This window comes from Pelmatolapia mariae, linkage group LG1 (assembly GCF_036321145.2).
Source record: "Pelmatolapia mariae isolate MD_Pm_ZW linkage group LG1, Pm_UMD_F_2, whole genome shotgun sequence".
Lineage (NCBI taxonomy): Eukaryota > Metazoa > Chordata > Actinopteri > Cichliformes > Cichlidae > Pelmatolapia > Pelmatolapia mariae.
The window spans coordinates 22,199,510-22,220,546 of NC_086227.1; the positions used below are offsets into that span (position 1 = coordinate 22,199,510).

Genomic DNA, 21,037 nt, shown 5'->3' on the forward strand with positions numbered 1-21,037 from the left:
GCACTTCACACTAAAACAAATTTGTTTAACAGTATGCTGCTCTGGACAGGGTGTCAGGGTGGCTGCCAACAGAGTTCAATGAATCTATGCCATTTTCTAATGAGGGAAAAAATTAAATCACAAATGTATAAACGTATATTTTGTAAACTTTTATACTTTTCATGTATGAATGAATACATTTTTTCACTGTGCTGACTTTATATGACTTTTAACAGATTACACTTCTTGGTAAGCGCAATTAAGGGATTATATATTGTGGCAGAGTTTGGTTCTGAGTTACTACTTGTATCACACTTGAACTGGATTTCAAAAAGCAGATGGAGTATTGGTAACCAGGACATTCAGATGATGAGAGGAAAGTTAGCAACACCAGGATGAGAATACTTGTATCAGACTTTGTCAATATACGTAATGCACACATTACATGTCCAGCAGCAGCAAGCAATTTTAACCACTGCCATGCATAGTGCTTTGAGTAAAAATGTTTCGATCAGCTCAGGGGTGAAAAAAACAAAACAAAACAGCTGTCACAAGTCTCTGACACATGTGTTAATATAAACAAATGTCCCTACAGTGACTAATTATCATGACACGTAAATAAATCTGAAATATAAAGCTACAGTGCAAACTAGTATAATCTATTTATTCAAGATAAATGTCCATATTCTTAACATGAAGTTTGTGAGTGGCAAACAGCAAAGATTCAGGACCTGTGTTAGAACAATACTGGGGGTTGCACTGGTGGGGGCATGTTTAAGGTACTACTGCACTAATATAATTGTCAAAATACAGTACAGCAAATGCAGGTGGTGTACCATATCATGTGGCAAAACGCTGTACAGGAAAGACAGGCTTTACAGTACAGTTACAAGCTGCATGTTTTGAAGTACTCCAACAAGACTGTGTGCTAGCCTTTGTTTGACTGGCCAGTGCAATGCCTTGTTGGATGACTGTGTCGTCATTCAGCAAACAGCCCTGCTCTGTTATGTTGGCATCCTTCCTGAAACACTATCCTGGCACCATTCAAATGAATGAAAGTCTTGTTTGCCCATGCAAAGCTAAAGTTGATTAGCCAACAACCTTGGCTGGCTAAAAAAAAGTGGACGAAAGAAAGCAGTTGCAAAGGTTATAAATTGCACACTTACATTTGCATTACCTACTTGTCAAATAAATCAGTTTGTGCCATAAACCAACAAAGCCTAAGACCTAAGAGATTTAAGCCAGGAGTTGATCGATACAGCCTCAAAATTAGAGCTTTACCCATTAAACAATGTTTCATCATAATTACATAAACATCTATCCATCCATCCATCTTCTTTTATTGGTTAGAACAATTAACCAATAGCTTTTACTTTTATTGTTACTCTCCTTTTGTCCATATCTGCTTAGTTTCAGGAAGATAAACACTTAAGCCTTATCAACCCTCTCAAAGATATAATTCATGCGCTATCAAAGCAGAACTGGGGTGCTGCAGTCATTTCCTTGTTTCCTTTTATCCTTTTCGTTTGATTCCTACTGTCAAAAACAAATCCTTGGAAGAATGCCAAACAATAAATTAGGGTCTTCATTAGACACATCAAATCTAAATTACTATTCAATTAACAAGGCAGTCAACCTGAACTAATCAACCAATTAGGCTGTGTGTGTACACAGAAAAGCCAACAAAAGCGCATGAGTCCCCTGGGAAAGCTGTAAAACACTGCAGAAGAGTGACAGTACAAATGAGAAGAGACTTGTTTAGCAGGGAAAAGGAGGATGTGAAAGTGGCAGAAGGTAAATGTGGCACTAAGATCACTACGAACCCCATTCATCTCTGAGCAAAACAAATAAAATAATTAAAAATGGAATAAAGTGTCCATAAAAAAAGAGTACCAAAGGAAATTTTAAAAAATGTGGATACCTACGAACTTACAAGATCTGCAACCGACTGTGTGTTTTGATTGGTATATTTTCAGGTGTTTCTAAGCAATATTTTTATTTCAGAAATGTGTTAAAAAATAAGACATATTTATCTTCGGCACATACACTGCTCATAATATCCATGTTAAGCTATGTTTTGTTCGTTTTATAATTTTTCATTAAATAAAAGTATCAATCCTGGAAAAGTGCTTTATCAAACAACTCGATAGTGTACATATTTAACAGTATATAGTGGTGCTCATTGACTGCACTGGCTCAGTCTTTTTATGGGGGACAGTATTTTAACATTTACTGACTTTAAATGAAGACTACTTGAAAACACAGTCACACAACATTTGTCAGAAAGTGCAGAGAATCTGCTAAATTAACTGTGCTAATTGTGGCATTTATCTTTGCTGAGTGTTGTGACAAAGCTAAAAACTTTGTCATGTCTCATTCAGTATTTTAGGTCTGGCAGTATGTCTGTGTTGAACGTACCTTTGGGCCACACCAAATGTGTTCTTCACTCACAGAATGCAACCTACAGGGAAACACACACAGACACACAATTACTTGTTTAAATACATATATACATATGGCAAGAGAGCAAGAAAGAATAAGGCCAAACCAAAGCAGGATTTGAATTCAGGGTTTTGGCCAGTATCATTAGCTGACCATAAATATAAAAATATAAACACACAACACTGATAGAGATCTTTCTGATTAAAAAAAAAATACAGGCAGGGACATTTCTACCCTTTTAACCCCTCACATCTAAATGTCTGCGTCTGATGGTGCTTCACTACAGGCTAAAGGGGGTTGCAGAGAGGAGAACGCCATTATTGTACCAGTAAATGTCAGAACAACCCCATCTAATTGTGCCATTACTAATTCATGTTTATTAATGCAGTGATGTATGATGGCTCCACAGACAGACTGAGTTTGTCTGTGCCTGTCATGTATGCGTTATTCTTTGCTGATGAGGGCTGTAGGGAGTGTGTTAGTGTTAGACTCAGTGGTGGCTGTGGGGGCAGATGGCGCATGTAGTGACAGTGCCAAGTGGTGTGTGACTTTAACATGACGGCAGAGCGAGTGAGGCGCTCGACTGGTGTCTTCTACTGGCCCAGTGCCAGGGCCCCCGGTCCCCAGTGCCCCGGCCCCTCACTACCCCAGAGCCTCTGGGCAAGTACCACAGTTATTGTTTTCACTGCCAAGCAATTAGCAGCACTTAAGATTTATTTAGTCATGCTCTCATGTGTGGTAATTAGCTTGGGGCCCAAGCAAGCCTCGTCATCCAATCACCTATTTCGCTCACACCAGAGCAATGCATCCACAGGAGACAGTGAGGGAATGTGAGGGAAGATGCAGGAGCTATAGAGGGTGGGAATGTGAAGGGAGGTGGAGCAGAGCTAGAAGGATTACAAGAGCACCAACCCAGCTCTCTGGATCAGCACTTTTTAAGAGATCTTCAGGGGCCTGTTGGCTGAACGCATAGCAGGAGGAAAGGGCAAATACAGCCCAGTTACACTTTTATGGAATGCTTTGTGGAAAAACACCCCTGACACACACCTCGGCCTGGCAGCTCGGTTTGTCATATGGCCCAGGGGGCTCTGCTAGCCTATCACATGACCATTGTAATGACCTTAAAGGGCAGCTTCCTCAACAAGATCAGACCACTCCCACTGGCTGAATCGCTGTTTGGCAAATGCAGTTTGGGTCAGTGCATAATATGTGATGCATTTGGTCTTCAGGCTGGAATAAAAAAAATATGTAGACACCTCACCAAATAGATTATGCAAAAGCTGACAAGCAGGGAAAAACAAAACAAAAAAATGACAAACAAATGCAAGTTTTCTTACTGTTGCTGATCCATAACCCTTTTTGGGAATTAACATAATATCAAACAGTATATAAATGCATGAGTTATGTCCTAAATTAGGTGCATGTGACTGGACCAGCTACTCTAACAGCTTGAGGATTGAGGGGAATCAGTGCATAATACCTTATATTATCTACTTCAACAAGAAATAGTTTTCCCTTTTAAAACAGCCCAATGCAGAGTTTTATAACAGTAGCTCAGAGAATACATGTGAGCACATGAAGGTCAAAGGCAGGTTAAACTGCACATTCACATACATATGCACAAAGAAAACCCATCATTCCATGCTGGTTTTAGGTGGTGGGAGGTAATCTGAATCACTAAACTTTAAAATACAATTTGTGGGAAACTATAGGCTGTGTGTCACTGATCATGGAAAAGCAGCACAAATTGCTGACGCAAGACTTCACAATCAAATTTTTTTGTTTAGTCTTTTACTGGTGGATCATTACAGAACTGGTTCTACCCACCACCTCAAATGGTCTTTTGTAGGACAGTTCGATTAGTGAAATATCACTTTCCACTTTTTTTTTCCTCCGGGGGAACTGTGACACGCCAAACCAATCAGAACCTCGCAAGCCAACCCCTGACCTTTTTCATCTCAATATGACTACCATTACAGTGCAGAAAATTAGAAGCGTCCCGCTATTGTTCAGTAGCGACGGGGGTGATGGAGGTTATTTAAAGATAAATGCTTTAGTGTTCATGATCCATGCTGCAATCACATGGATCACCACTAACACAGAGCAAAGGAGAAACATGTCTGCTAAAGCCCGGTGGCTGCAGGAGTGCACATGCGCACATAAGAGGCTATGTGCTGATGGATTCATGTTGATTGTTTAGTGGTGATGTAGCCCTGCATTCGCCTGGTAAACCCGTCTGTCGGCGTTAGAAAGGTGGGTTTAAGGGGATGCTTTTGTATTATTATGTAAGTATTCTTATGAACAGCATTAAATGCACAATTTAGAGGACAAATTTTGAAAGGAAACACTGATAGCTATATAGCCTTGATTTCAGTGGTCTCCATAGGCAACAGGATCACTGCTGGCTGTCTTATAAACATGAGTAGTGAGAGGGATAATATTCTCCTGGTAACAAAGCGATTAGATGGCAAATGCGAATGGAACTGATGTAAGACTGAAAAGACATGATAACACGATGTGGGTGTGAAAGGTAGCTGAGCATGTGTTAGCCTTTTTTTTTTTTTTTGCACACTCTCCTGCAGGTAAACAATATTTACATTTATATCTTTCTTATGCTGTTATAAAGGAGTACTTCTGTGGACCAGCAGTATACGCAAAAACTAAAATCCAAGAAGACAGTCTTTCTTTAAACCATGAAACATGTGAAAGAATATGTACTAAGTATTAACTGTAGTAACTAACTACATGTAGTAGTACAAATTTTTTTCTCTCATTTAGCAAATTCTCTAAATGTATTCTATGAAAATAACTAGACTTAATATAACTATTTTTTTTACTGTTAACCCCACCCAATCAATTGCTATATTTAAAAATAAGTTTAAATATAATTAAAAAACATGTAAATGAATCAAAATACAGCCCTACAGATTAATGTGGCAGGCACTTGTTTCACATCCAACATTATGACTAGAGCTACAAAAGATGTTGCTCTTTTGAAAAGTAGCAAAATAACCAAAACCTCATATGACTGAAAGAAAAACACGTTTAATATTTAGCTTAAATTAAACTTAACTATATCCAACTATTGACAAGTGTGAACTGCAGACAAGGCTTGAAAAACAAAGGATTTTAAAACATGCATTAATTGGCTGACTTTATTTAGACTGTTTTGTTTTTTTCACATCATTCTTAAAATAAAATGTAAAAAATAAAGTAACAATTTGTTCTAGTTGTCTACATCTGAGCTTGTTTTAGGATTGTCTCCGAATTCATTAGGAGTCTTTCGTGATTTACACACAAAAAGCAATGTTATCAGTGTTCAAATAAGAGTCTGAAAGCAAATGACACCAGCGATTAAGGTTCTGTCCCATATTTCATAGTTTGGTCATCTTAAAATAATATTTTTTAAAAAGTATATAATTTAAATGTGCACTGTTTGTGGCAAGAGCAACACTGACCATGCAGGATTTCTGCTAAAGGACTTGGAAATGCTCTCCTGAATATCCTAAAACAGCAGGACCTCTGCTTGTCTATCCAACATATGTCAATAGAAGGATATTCTTTCAAAATAAATGAATATATTAATATTTTGTTCTTTTTTCACTTCCAACATTTGTTATTATCTATTATGATGCATGCATAATGCTAGAGAGGGTCACAGGATAGTCCTGCTTTAAATGTTATATTTCCATGATTGGTTTATTCTCTCCATTTCCTGTTCATTGTGTGCCAGCAAACTCCATTGTCTGTGGGTAGATTCTGCTCGGCCCTCAGAGGGGCCATCCCCAGGGAGCACTGCATCTTTTATTAATCAGGGGCGCTGCGCCACAGCCCCGCTTATCTAATTTAGCAGCCCGCCTCAGATACAACTATGTTCGGCTTGGTGTGGAAAGAAGGGACGGGGTTGTGGGGGTGCAGTTGGGTGTAGACAGAATGGGGGTTGGGGGTGCTTTCTTTTGGTTTTCTTTTTTTTTCCTTAGCATGGGTGATGCATGGAATGCTGTGAGGGAATGGGGGAGACAGAGGGGAGATAGAGACTTATCAGACACCTCGTCACCAAGTTTTAGGACTGAATCACAATACAGCAAATTACCTTCTGCTGACAAGAAAAAATGAGCATGGCCCCCATATGAAAAAATAGGATTGTCAGGAAGAGGTGACACATTGATTGCTTAGTATGCACATCCAGAAGGCTGGGGTTCAGAGGCGTCCTCCCTATATATATGTAGAAGAGGTGCAGCAGTGCACAGCACAGCCATGAGGGAGAATGAGAAATTGAAATGCCATGTTAGATTGCCGTCCCTTCCTCAAGCCAATAACTCTAGTCTAGCCTAGTCTAGCCCATATTAGTCCGCCATATCATAGTACAGCCATGTGTGTTGCGATCGACCTGCAATCAAAGATCACAAAGTCAGTCTGGTGTTCACTAACACTGAAATGTACTGGATTCTGATTAAGCGCACAGAGTATGCACTCATGTAAACACAGGACAGAAACTTTACTTTTTTTGTTTAATATTTTCTGGTTGTCCCTCATCTCTCCCCTCTCATCTGTGTCATAGCTCAGATGAATCAGTGTCACCGGTGTTGAGAGCACTTACTGTCAACCCTGGTGCCCCAGGCTACAGCACTGATGGACACAAACTATAAAATATCAGCCCCCTGGGGAGACATCACTCAAGCACTGCCCCACAGCCCCAAGGGGGTGTGATCTGGTCAGTCTGTATGTGTTTCTGTTAGTGTGTTGAGAGAGCAAGAGGGCAGTGCATTTGTCTGTGTATCTGATGTGATCCTGTATAGTCTATGTGTGTAATCATGTGGACAGTTTCCGCCTCATTTGCATGGTAAAGAGGTCAAAGTGAAGGTCATGATGATAAAGAATAAGAAGAACTGATGTTTACCTTCTTAATTTGTGAATCCTGAATAGTCTCTTGTGACAAAAAAAGAAAAGAAAAGAAATATACAAGATAGAATCTTAGGCTTTCTTAACTTTTTCATTTATGAACTACAGCAAACGCCAAAGCCCTTCGAGAAAATTTCATCACTCCATATAAGCCCAGTCCCATCATCTAAAGCTACAAGCAGTCAACTGTATGGGAAAATCACAAATTAATCAGTCAATACAATCAATGGCACTGTCTGAGGACATGTCCTATATCAGCTGATAAGTGGTATAGCCTCCCCCCTGCTTGTTTTAGTCATACACAGGGAAGGTAGCAAAAAGCACACGACTGGAAGTGGAAGAGGGAGAAGAGGAAAGTCACGAAGAGGGGTGGGGTGAGATTTAGCTTTCCAGGCATGTGAATGAAAACCCCCATCCTCCACAGGTCACTGGGCTGCAATCCCCTTATTTCGATTCTGCAAGGTCAAGGTTTCTGCCCGGCTTTGCTTGTGTGCAACAGCACGTATGTAAAGTATAAGGAACATGCTATTGCAGCATGCTCTTATTTTTCATGAGATGAAGCACCGTATATTAAAACACCAATTTGCACATATGAATTTGTCTGTTTACATGCTGCTACCAAACTCTAAATATTGACTATTCATCTACACTGAAGTCTGTGGCTGCCTGATTCACCTAACAGAAGTATATTAACAAGGCTCCTCAGGGATTCAAGGACAAAGGCATTAAGAGGAAAAGGAAGCAAGGGACTCAAGAGTGAACTGCAGGCTCACGTTAAATTGTACTATTATACATTACTCTGTTAGTGGTTTAAGACTTCAAGAGAGGCTTGGAGGAAGATATAAATGCAAATAGATAAAATCAAAGGCAAATCACTGTAAATTTTATTATTATTCCTCAGCTAAGTGCCAAAATGGAATAGCCCCAACATAAGGCCCAACATACGAATTGTATGATGAAAGCCAGTTACTCTTAGTGCCGAGCAAGCAAGGAAATGACAGAAGACAACAAAATATTCACTAATGTGGCTGATACAGGTATGCATCAGCCAATCAACTGTAACTGTCATGGATTTTGTTTATGGATATTCATTGAGCCTGGTCAATACCGCTAAAAAAACATCCATGTGTATTGATCATAGGTGCCCTTTTAATGATCAGACTTGGATAAAATAGCACTTCATCTTTAAGTCTCAGTATTAATACACTAAACCACTTGTGACTTTTGATCTGGCTAAGCCTCTGTGAAGCAATGCAGGAAGGAGCAGTTTGAAGAGGAAAAAAAATCAAAGAAAATATTCAGTAATGTGTGATATAATACACAAATTCCAGATGCTAGTACAGACAGTCTCAATAAATGTTACTTCCAAGAGCAAGGAGTGTTTCAAAGAGGAGGTGAAACACAGCCTGTAGATCCCATGTAACAGTCACTTAAGTTAAGCACTAGTCTGCCAGGACACCACACAGTAAAACTCATCTATAATTTGTGATGAGTGTAATGCCATCTCCACTTCATGATTATGTGATATTCTTCACCTCTGCCATAGCCAGTGAGGCCAAGAGCTGGCAGTCTTAATGAGGTGCCTCAAAGTTCAGCTTAGGGAGAGGAGAGGTGGGAAGATGGTATGATGGAAAGAAAAGGAATTTAGGCCATAACTGGATAATAATGTAGTTTTAAGAAATTTATATATATATATATATATGCAATGTTTTCTAAATTACTACCTGAATAAGTTACTTCGTTGTGTAAAGCGTTAAGCTCAACCAACTACATATCTTTGGTTATCCTAATGAACCATAGTCACTAATAAAAACAGTCAGAGAGAGTCATTATGGCCATGCCCCGTAATACAGACCCCCAAAAACACTTGTTAAGGGAAGCATGGCATCCTGATTTTGCTGAGGATTACGTCCACCAGGGAGATCTCATGAAAGAGCCCCTTAGACTCATTTACAGCAAAGTGAATTGCTGTGCTCTTATGACTGGTCTAGATGTTATGAATAAGTAAATAACAACATTTTTCCAGTCGTTTAATCTCTGAGCACTGCAATTAGTAAGTCTGTAGTTTGTGCTGCCTTTTTTCTGCCCTTATTATTGTTATTGAAATGTCACGCTCTTATTTAGCTCAAGGATGAATAATAAATAAGCTATAATTACTGTCTTGAATGAGCTGACGGCTTGGCTAGGTCAACGGTAAAGAGAGACACCCCCAAAAACACCCCCCCCCCTCATCTCTCCCTCTCTCTCTCCCTCTCTTTTTCTTCTCTTTCCCTTCTTCTCCCTCTCTCTCTTTAATTGGATCTTGTAATTAGTTTCTCTGATGGATCTGGGAGGTCTGAGGCATCCTCTACAGCGTTCATTAGTGTTCTTGGAGGAGGGTGCAGCTTTTTAAAAGCTCTGCCTGCTTCGTCCCTCACATGTCATAACACCAGATATGATTCTGCTCAAATACAATAAGAGCAGCATTTTCAGCCTGGTTCTGTTTTGCCTATGTAAACGCCATAACAAAGTAGCTCAGGACTGTGGACCTTGAGGTAAAAGTAAAGGTAGTTCCCATATAACATGCATGGAAACATACTCTTTTTTTTTTCATAATTAATCTTTTGACAGAAAAAGTCAGAAACTATACGTTGCAATCCTACATAATGATGGTGAGTACATGGAGAGGATTACGAAAGTCCTATCTAATTCTCACTTATTGTATATAAATAAATAAATACATAAAAAATAAAACAAAACACTGACAGACAGTAGAGACCTTCAGTGGTTTTAAATCTGAGGTAGGATGTCATTTGGTTTACTACAAGACAACTGACCAAGCAGAACATATTATTATTATTATTTTCTCGAGACGCACACGACACACACACACACACACACACACACACACACACACACACACACACACACACACACACACACACACACATATAGAAATACATACACACCCAAACACACACAGTGTTCAGACCTATAATATACAACCCCCCTCTAGCACCCCAACACCATTTTCCCCCTTTTCTTCCCCACCCTCCGCTGGCCTGGCTACACTAGACATCTCTCCCTAATCAGCAGCCTCGTCTCGCTCAGACTGGTTGCCATAGTAATATGCCAGCTGGTCGACATGGCAACCACTCTGAGGTCCACTATTAAATGAAGAAGAGTGGAGGGAGGGATACGGAGAATGGAGTTGGGATGAGAGAGAGAGACAGAGAGAGAGAGAAAGAGGAAGAACAGGAGAGACGGCAAGAGACAGGGAGAGATTGTCCAAGATGGGAGAAGGGGTATTAGAGGTGGGGTAGTAGGGGGAGGGGGCATAGAAAAATGAAAAGAGGGGAAAAACAAAAAAAAAAAACAGAAAAATGAGTACAAGGAGAGGGAGAAGGAAAAGGAGGGGCAGCAGGAAGAGATAGAGCTATTTGAGCTACCTATGCACTGCATGATATTAAAAGCTTCTGATATGTGTCGCAACTATGCCATTAACTTAATGCATGACGTAATTTACTTAATGCCTTACACTTATAAATTTATACACATGAAAAATGCATGTGCGGCCTGTCTCCGCTGAGATAAAGGATCATAAACTAATATCACGTTTTAAGAGCTGCTTACCATATTATTGTCAATCTACTTCAGATACACCTCAAAAATGACGTAAAGTAATATTTGCAACGTATAACAGCTTTATGGATCCGAGGCCCACAATAATGAGTGGTGAAAAGTTTATGTCAGAAGAAGAGAAGGAGGTCACATTTATTATCATTTTCTCTGGAACAAAGCCAGGTTGCAAGGTTTTTATCGTCTGCTTGATAATAAGTAAAGCATTTCCTTTAAAAATAATGTTTTTTTGTATGCCGTATACTGTAAATGACTTACCTCACACTGGCTTTAAAAACATTTGGCATCTTATATGTGAAATGTGTCAGTCTCTAGTTTCTAGAGCCATACTGTCATTGTGCCATCAGTGGTGCACTCATTCTGAAGTGAAAAGTCACCAGGGCACACATATCTCACTCTGTCTCTAGTGCAATCTCTGACAATCACTCTTTCCTCACCCCTCCTCCTGTCTCCTGTAATGCTTTCTTTCTCTTCTCATTTTTTATTTGCACCTCACCTATATCGTGGTGTCTCCAGCTACCACTGCACATTTTTTCCCTTTCATCAGATTTTTTTTTATCCTTCCTTTTCCCCTTTGAATGGATATCTCTGTCTTGCCTTCTCTGAAAGTCTGATTCTTTAATGAATGAAATGCCATTCCATCAAGATGCCACCACAGCAGTGACACAAAATAGCATTTGTTGCCTTCTGTGTGAAATTCCTTTATGAATTGGAGCCCTCTCTTTTTCCCTTGAGCATCTTATGAAAGATAGCTAATTGCATGTCCACATTGTACCGTCAGTCCCTGCTTCCCTAGTGCACCATTCAGAGGCAATTAAAGTGAGCTTAAACAGAGTAAGAAAGTGCGTCATCCTCTTAATGCAATTAAGGAAGTGTGCACACAAACATACAGTAACAGACTGAAACACAAAAACAGGAACACACAGAACAGAGAAAAAAGCAAGTGGAAAACATTAAATTATCAGGCAATGCAAGCTCTTAGCTTAGTTGTTTTATATATGCCACTCCATTTCATACTCTAGCTTTTGGTGCCATTATTTTATGTTAAGATTTTAAAATATAAACATAAAAGGCTGAAATCCTTTTTCTCACTACAGATTGTAACCTTGCATCTTAATGTAAATACAGCAAAATGTACATATACGTACATTTTCTGTGTGTAAAGCATACTTAGGAAGCAGAGTTCCCAATCTTTAGTTATTAGGCTTAGCCTGGAAAAACGAACATGCAAACCACTTTTGAGTGTTTACCTTTGAATAGAGCACAGCAGGAAGAATAAAACTATTACAGGCATGTGCCATAGTTAGAAGTAGAAACACCATTCCCAAATAAGCCTGAAATTTTCTTTTCATGTGGGGAGAAATAGTTTGATGTAATAACCAACACACACCTTGAAGTATAAATGAAAACAGACACACGCTGCCTCTGATTCACAAGTTAAAATGACAGGCCTTTGGACACACTGGGATATTTTCGGTGTAACAGTCACGCTCCAACACTTAACCCCAAGCCTCTGGCATATAGTATGTAATTGCAAGCACTGTATGATCATCTAAAATCAAGAAAGACTTCATTACAACACTGCAAACTTAAACCGTGCTCAGAAGTGAATAGCCTATGTTTGTACAGTCATTTTGCATGTGCAGCTGCCTTGTTATTTGTGGGTAAATTCCACCTATTTCTTTTTATTTCGAAAGCAGAGACTTTTAATTTGAGTTAAGGCAGCAAAGATTATTTTACAATCCCTACTGAGATGGGCTAGAGAACATATTAGGATAACTTTCCACTGCTTTCTAGATCTTACGCTTTGTGTGGTAGGCTAATATTCACAATACCTTCATTAATATTTTGTGGGATGGCAAACCAAAGCCAACCCAAACCAGAACAGACTAAAAGCTGCCCAGTCAGTCAGCTAATACAATCTAATACAGGAACAATTTAAAATAATAATAATAGTAATAAACAAAAACACTGAAACTGACAAATATGTAGTATTAGGATTTATGTGCTCAAAATGAAAAAGAATGCAATCGCATTTACATTGGTTATATAGCTCACAGGTAAACATATGGTACGCACACATTGTAACACTCAGCAACTGAATGCTTATTGCCTTACAAAAACATAAGAACAACAAATTCGTCCCATTTCACCTAATCTGTCCGTCTGTCACCATTGGACATAGATTACACAGTACACAAAGGACAGCGTAAGCTTTCACAGCCAAATTCCAGTATTGATAAGAACATTGTACCTGATAGTTATCTTCATGTTGACAGTCCCTAATCATTTTTTCATTCTTTATTTTCATTTTGCCTTTTGTTACCAAAAGCATATAGTTATTACCCAGATGCACATTAATGAGTAATTCAGGATGAGGAGCACAGTAAGGAAATTTGTTAAATGACATACTATACACGGTAAACTGTAAATATTTTTGTTAAATGTAGCCAATCTCTAAGTAAACTATGTAGTACAAAATCTACATTTAGTGACTGCAGAATTACATTTTTCAAACATGGTTAAGGAAAATTAAGTTATTTTAGGGAAGGTTGGGAAACTTTTGCTAGTACACTGCAAATACTTGATAGACTTTTACTTGTATAGTGCTTCAATTTTGATAGACTAGTATTGTCTTAAATTAAACACACCAAGAAGTTACTGGAAATAACAATCAGCAACATTTGACAGTGATTTTTAAATGCTGTATTTTATGACTACTTTAAGCTTGTTCAGGCTCTGGCCTTACATTTGATGTATTCTTTTGAAGAGAAGAAGACAATCAGAATCATCAAATAAAGTAGGAAACATAAAGTGCCCGAGAGCTGTTGCTGCTGCTGGCTAGCTTTGGCACTGCCATCAGTTCTGACAACCTCTCATGGGTGTGTCCCTCTTGCTGAAAATTAGAGATCACTCCCTTTCAGCCACAAAGCCAAGATGGAGACCACTGAGGGTCCATAAACTGTAAAGGTACAGTACACAAACACAGATATCATCTAATTAGTGCTACAAACAGGCTACCTCAGTACTTGAAATAATCTTGGATTATCTGAGCCGCACAACAAGCCATAATGATAGTCAGAAAATTCCATTAAAAGGCTTTATCTGGGGAAGTATGTGTTTTGAGATACAGCAATAATCTGGTTCAGTACGGAAAAAGTCGACAGTGAACTGAGGCACTACAAATGCATTTGCATGACATTTTTTTCTAATTCAAGGCAAAGTGCTTTTGCTGTCTAAACCTAACCGGCAGATGGGACTGATATTCTGGTGGGAGAGTCATCCATCTTGTACGCCCACAATCAGGGCAAGCAAGGCAAGCAGTGCTTGTTCAGTGAAATATAAAAATAGAATGAAAACATACCAAAATAAATCTGAAACAGTGTTCTCTCATGCCTGTTTATATCCATCTTTTACATTACTCCCATCTTGGGGTTGCAGCTGACTATTGTCTCTGGAAACAGAATTAACACTGCTTGATTACTGAGCCCCTATAAACATTATGGAGTATGCGTTCTAGTTGGTGTGTCCTCCTAACTATGGCTGGAGCTTGTCAAGCTGAGTGACCAAAAGACTTTTCGCACTTTGTGCATGTGGATAAACTGCTATTCTGACAGGACATTAGCATACTGGACAAGCTTTGAAATCAGTTTCCATTTGTGCTTCGTCTGGAAAGCGCTAATATTAGCAAGCAAACGGGCGCTCTCTTCTACCATTGTAAAAGATGAGCTTTCTCTTGCTAACTACCTAATGTGTGATATACAAAACTTATAATATATTAAATAATTTGTTTATCACATTAGAAATGAAGCCTAGGATGATGGAGAGGGGATGTCAGCTCCTGTTTAATAAAACAAGCTAGCTGAAAAGGTGAAGCCACTACCAACATGTACAAAATTACTTAACTGACTAAATGTACTAAATTTAACAAGCTGTTTTACCAATACATCACCTTCATTTTTCATTGTTTTTTAATCCTTCTGTATTATATTAACATATAAAATAAACACGCTACACACCGCTCAAGCCTTGTAATTCAACGGTGATTGTTTAAACATCTTCAACAGTAATAGTAATCTATTTAAGACTGATGGGCAACAGTTTTCTGTAGAATAATTATTTTAACTTTTGATACTTTATTTATAATTTGCCAATAATACAGTTTTATGTAGTTAGGGGTTTATAGTATTTTATTGGTAATTTTGATAAAGGAATCATTCTTAAAAAAAAACTCCTTTGCTACAGAAATAACTTGAGAAGTAATAAAATTTCACAATTCTTCAACCACAAGTGCTCACCATCCACCCCAAGCACCTCTTGCCTTATTGGAAGAAAGGAAAAAAAATCATAAAAGCAGGCATTCATTTGTTTAAATAAATAAATAAAATATTTTAAAAATGTTTTACCTTTGAAAATACTCCAGGCAGTTATTATGGTCTATGTGGTCCAGATAAAATAAACAACCACAAAAAAATGCAGTCTTAGGAGACTGTTTTGAAAGTTCACATATATTTAGTGGTCTTTTGATAATTTGCTTTATTTTTATCTTTGTGCAACACTATTTCATTAGCTTTGTAACATAACAAATATTTCCAGATGGCACATTCACTTATAATAAACTGCTAATATGCAGGGTGAATGCACCATTTCTACTTATTTGCCTTTAAGTGATCAAAGTATAACACTGTTTTGTAACTTTATAATTCTCAGAAATACCTTGAAGAATAAACATCGTAAAACAAATGAACAGCAGTATTGCTTTTTAAATGAGAAGACATGCACATTCAAGGCCACGCACTGTAAAAAGTATGCTAGTTTCGTTTGGACAAGAGATATTTGTTTGTACTGTGAGAGAGCAAGCCTAAGGTTTGGACTCTGTGTCCTGAAGGGGAGTGGCTCCCTGTAGCAGAGATATCATGCTGTTTTTTGTCAGTGGAGTGCATGAAGAGACCCACAGGAAGAACTGTAAACCTGAGGGTGTTTATGGCTGTCTTAAATTAGTATCCAGCAGCTTGCCCAAGCATACACTTCTCCTAATGTAATTACAAAACTGATCAGTACATTAGACCCTTTGAGTTTTTACCAGTCCCAGATGTAGTGTTTCTTTACCTCCCAAAACCCCAAGACCTCTAACTTCTTGTTTGTACTACTGGCCTAGATTTACCTAATATTTGCACTAAAATATTGTATCAATTACCCACGTGCATATAAATGACCCAACAGGAGAGTAACTTTGTGGTTGATAGTCTACAGCTGTGTCTACAGCAAAGAAAAAAAGAAATAAAACATATTTGTCAGTTTTTAGATAAACTGCATAAACTCTACACTTGACACATGTTCTTAGAGATTAATTAATGCTTTGAGACATTTCTACATGCCTTCATTCAGTGTTATCGTAATTTAGAAAGAAAAATATTTGAAATGCCATATTTTACACTAAAAAATAGAGACTTTTAATGTTTATTCCAGTTGACAAAGAACATTTTAGTCCATTAATTTTTAAATGAAAAAGACAAACAAAAACAAACTTGAATGATAAATATTCTATATGGTACAGCTAATAACACAGCAAGAATATTTATCCAAGCCCTTGTGAAAATGTGTGTGAAACTCTATTTTTAAAATATGGTGGACGGAGAAGGTGAATTCCAAAAATATTCCACACTCCCGATGACAAATGGACAGTAACAGAGCAGATATACATGCAGACTATTCATAGTCGCCTCACAATGAACCACTTGACTGCGGTGGGGGCTTTGGCACCTCTGTTATTCATCTGGCACAGTCACCATCACAACCTATTCTGACACCAAATGTAAAGTCCAACTGCCCTCCAAATCCCTCCCAATTATAAAAGGTCCTTGAGTTGCTGTTTTGCCCCCTCTCCAGCTCCTGTCTGATTACTGAGTGTGGGGTGAGCTGCGCAGGCAATCAGCCGCAAAGCGCAGAGGACCAAAAGGACTGGGGGAAAAAAAAAAAAAATCAAATCCAAAACACTGCAAAAAATAAACTAAAGGGAGACTACTGGACCGCAATTACAGGCCATCCAGTCAGGCCTCTGCTCCAGCACTCAAGAGCTGCCGTGATTTCCGACAGAAAAGGTTATTAGTTTTTATTGGAGGAAATAGATGCTGGGTGGCTTTAAATGGCACAGTAATGCGGTGGGGTGGGGGCATGGGGCGGGGTCTGGAGGGAGGCCTCATGACCCAGGTCTCCCAAGAGTCCCATTGCCCTGCCAGAGAGACACACAGAAGCCATCACACACCCGCTCCCCTGCCCTCAACCTTTATGCCCTACAGCTCCTGCTTTAACTCCAAAGCACTGGCCTGGTCTTCAGCCGTGACCTCAACCTGCACAACTCACTTCTTATTTTTCTCTTTAAAAAAACAAGCACCATTCCTGATTTGTCTAAACCATCACGTCTTTCTCTGTCCAAACCTCACAGGTGAAAGGAATTTTTTTTTAAAATTATCATTGTTTTTAACATTTTATCACACAAAAATATTAACCACAGAACAAACCAGTAAAAGCAAAATTAATTCATTTGAAATAAATGTAAAGGGACCAAATCTTTTCAGGCTGTCATTGTCTCTATGATAGCGGTGGCAGATGTGAAAACATTATCACTAAGCATGGCGGCTGTGTGTTTGGTTGGCCAGCTGTAATGATTGACTGCAGACTTTTTGTCATGAGCACGTGTGTCTGAAGGAGACGTATGCAAGCGTATTTGCCTTTGTGCTAGGCTGACAGTGTGTGTACTCTGCTGTGTGTGCCGTTATTTTAGAATGTGTAAGCTATGATGTGTCTGAACCAGATGAAGTGTACTCTACAGGAGCTGGTGTTTCAGTGTCCAGTATATAAATCATGCTTTTATCAGCCAAAGGAAAAAAAATACTGAAATGTTTTAATGCTTTTACTATTACTCCGTGGATATCCAAAAGCTCAGTCTTTAGGTGTGTGAAATGTAGTGACTTTGATTGTAAGTGTGTGTGTGTCAAAATATGCCACTGTATGTCAAAGTAGATAATACGCTAATGCAATCTTTTGTGTGAGCATGTGCGTGCATGTGTGTTTATCTTCATTGTGCTTGCTGTCCATACACCCTTACCCTAATCTGTATTCAGGGCAGGTAGGCTCCAGCACGGACCCACAGCTCAGTAACTAATGGAGGGGCTGATGGGAGCCTGATGACGACCACAGGGCCATTTGTGTACACACAGACACACACATACACACACAGTGCACATATACAAACACAAACACTGGCAATTTCCAGGCGCAGCTGTAACCATCATGTAGCTAGTAGCCTAGCAAGTTAATTACACTAACCATTTAAAATTGGTGTTTTTTTGTTTTGTTTTTTTATTTGGTGAGCAACCGGTACAATTTGATACATTTTTTATCATCTTTCTGAGCAACAATTATAGCATCATCCTTTTTCTTGCGTTGATTTTGCTGCTGCTGTTTGTTCCTGCTACTTTTTTCGGATTTCGGTCTTTAATTGCTTCCACTACAAACTTTTCTAGCGAACCACTGCCCCTCTAAGTTGATTGCCAGGAAGTGCAGGGAATTAGAAAATTAATGTCACACAGGGGTCACTGCATTAGAGTGGCATGCACATAAACTCTCAAAATGCGCTTGCTCTTTTCATATTGCTGGAAAACCTGCGACTAAAGCTTTACATAGGCGCTTGTAATGACTATATGTCTCACTAACACTGCAAGTGCACAACCCCGTTAGGCAAAGATTAAAACAGAAACCAAAAGCTTACCCGCTTACCCGAGACAACAAAAAAAAAAATGTTGTGTGTTGACCCTATCTATATTTACACACATACACAATGATCTCTTTTGGTTTACTCTCATTTTTTTCTTGTCTTTTCCTCTTCTCTCCTCCTCCTCCTCCTCCTCTGCTGAGCTTGGGCCAAAGAGCTGACAGGCAGTGACCTAGGAGCCTTTAAGGTTCCAAGGGAGAAAGGTAATGGGCCCAACCCGGAACGCACTCTCACTCTCTACACACATGGGGCTGCCGGCTGCTTTGATCCAGTAGCCCCTGCTTGGGTCTCCTGACGCCTGGTGAGGAAATTCATAGGAACAACTGGAAGAGGCCTGTGTTTATTCAGCTCCTTTAATGAGCAGGGAGACGGATTATCGGGGGCCTAAATCTCCCCAAAAAAATACAGGGAAAGAAAACTGCTGCTCCTTCCAGATGTTGCTCTAAAACCAGTCACTCTGAAAGAATCCGAGGGAGAGAGAGAGAGAGAGAGAGAGAGAGAGAGAGAGAGAGAGGGATGGTTTGATTATGCAAGATGGTGGGACTAGTGGTCAGCAGGAGAATTTCCTTTTGTTTTCTCTGTTCTTGTGTCTGTGCAGATGTGGGAGCTGGCCAATCCTTTCTGGGTGAACCCAGAAGACAGCAACCGCCCAGGCACAGTGGGGAAATCCAGGGGCTCTGAGGGGGAGTTTGCAGGCATGTGTTATTTTGTTGAAAGGGGGGGGGGGAATTATTTGATGGTGTAGGTAACCAAAGCTCTCAGGCATAAAGCTTTACTTTAAACAGTTTGTGCTGTCTCAAAGGGAAAAAAAAGAAACTATTTCCTGAGCTTGTCATATGACCCCCAAATGTGTTATTTTTTCTGTTTTTACACATAGCCTCTTTGTTATCCTAATTAAGGTAGTAAAGCAAGTGACGTAGGATCCGACGTACTGTGCGAAGCCTGTCTGTCCTGGGAACTGAAAGAGAAGACTGATCCACACATGACCCAGCACATGTCTACAGTCTGTAGAAAAAGAAAAGGAGCGCCTCTCTGCCTACAAGAAGAGTTAGACTGTCTGTCAGGCTCTTGACCCTCTTGCCTGAAGACTCGCCAGATCAATACACCTCTCTATTGTCAAATCATTTAGGAGAGGATTACGGGTCAGCCACTGGTCACAGATCCTCACACACATAGGACAAAGGTCAGTCTGTGCTGCTCATTTACATCTTATTCACACACATCGGCTCTTGCTAACCTGTGGTACAGACTTGTAGGGGAGTTCGATCTGGCTCCAGTCATTTCCTCAACCTTTTTCATGATGTCACACTTGTAAATTAGCCCCTTCCCTGTTCTATACAATCAGACCATCCTTCAGACCAATGATGTGCTACAGTAAACCTTCTAGGTTCAAGTTCAGGGCAGTGATAGAACTCAGAGTTCAAGAGAGGTGTACTGTGTGTGTTTGTGTGTGTGCTATTAATAGGTCAAGTTTATTAAAGAACTGCATGCAAACTTGAAGATGCTGATCAAATAACTCTGTAATGGTTGTTCATTCACATGTATAAAGAACCAATCTATATGATGCATGTGCAACAAAACAAATGATCATGTTAATACAGTAAGTCTTCTTCCCAGCTATAAAATTACACTTGAGCACATTATTGAATTACACTAAGTACAATTTTACTGGTGTTGAATTAGAAGCAACTGTTTAAATCACCACTTACATTACAACCCTATAATATAATCTCATAGCAACAAGTTGTTTTAATATAATTATCAGCTTGCCTTAACATCAGTCCAGCTCTGAAATGAGTTATTTAAAGTTATAAGTATGTATCAAGGATTTGTGAGGACAATGGCTTTTTTTAGACTTAGATAGCTGCACATCATACTGGCTATACATTACCTATATTTTCTGTTACATTCATTGCTTCTTTGTCTCTTTTCAAAACTTGGAAAAATATAGACAGACACACTCACCGATCACTTCATTAGTAACACCGTAATAGTACCCTTTTTCCTTCAGAGTTCTCTTTGATTCAACAAGGTAATGGAAACATGCTTCAGAGATTTTGGTCCATATTGACATGACAGCATCACACAGTTGCTGCACATTTGTCAGCTGCACATCAATGATGTGATTCTCCTTTCCACTGCAACCCAAAGGTGTTCTAATGGAGCAAGTATTGTCATCTCATTGACATGTTCATGAAACCCGAGAGATGATTTGAGTTTTCCTGCTAGAAGCAGCCATCAGAAGATGGGTAGACGGTGGTCATAAAGGGATGGACACTCAGGTAGACAGTGGTGTTTAAACGATGCCCAAATTGTGCCAAG

At 39.2% G+C, this 21,037-nt stretch overlaps 1 protein-coding gene across 2 annotated transcripts in view; it reads right to left on the reverse strand.

Annotated features, from left to right (window-relative positions):
- The window catches only part of zfhx3b (zinc finger homeobox 3b), a 170,713-nt gene extending 168,267 nt beyond the window's left edge, over window positions 1-2,446 (reverse strand). For both annotated transcript variants that reach the window (XM_063475620.1, XM_063475604.1), the window contains exon 1: window positions 2,398-2,446. The gene's annotated coding sequence lies outside the window, so the exon portion shown is untranslated. The remainder of the gene's footprint in view (window positions 1-2,397) is intronic.
- Window positions 2,447-21,037: the final 18,591 nt, after the last annotated feature.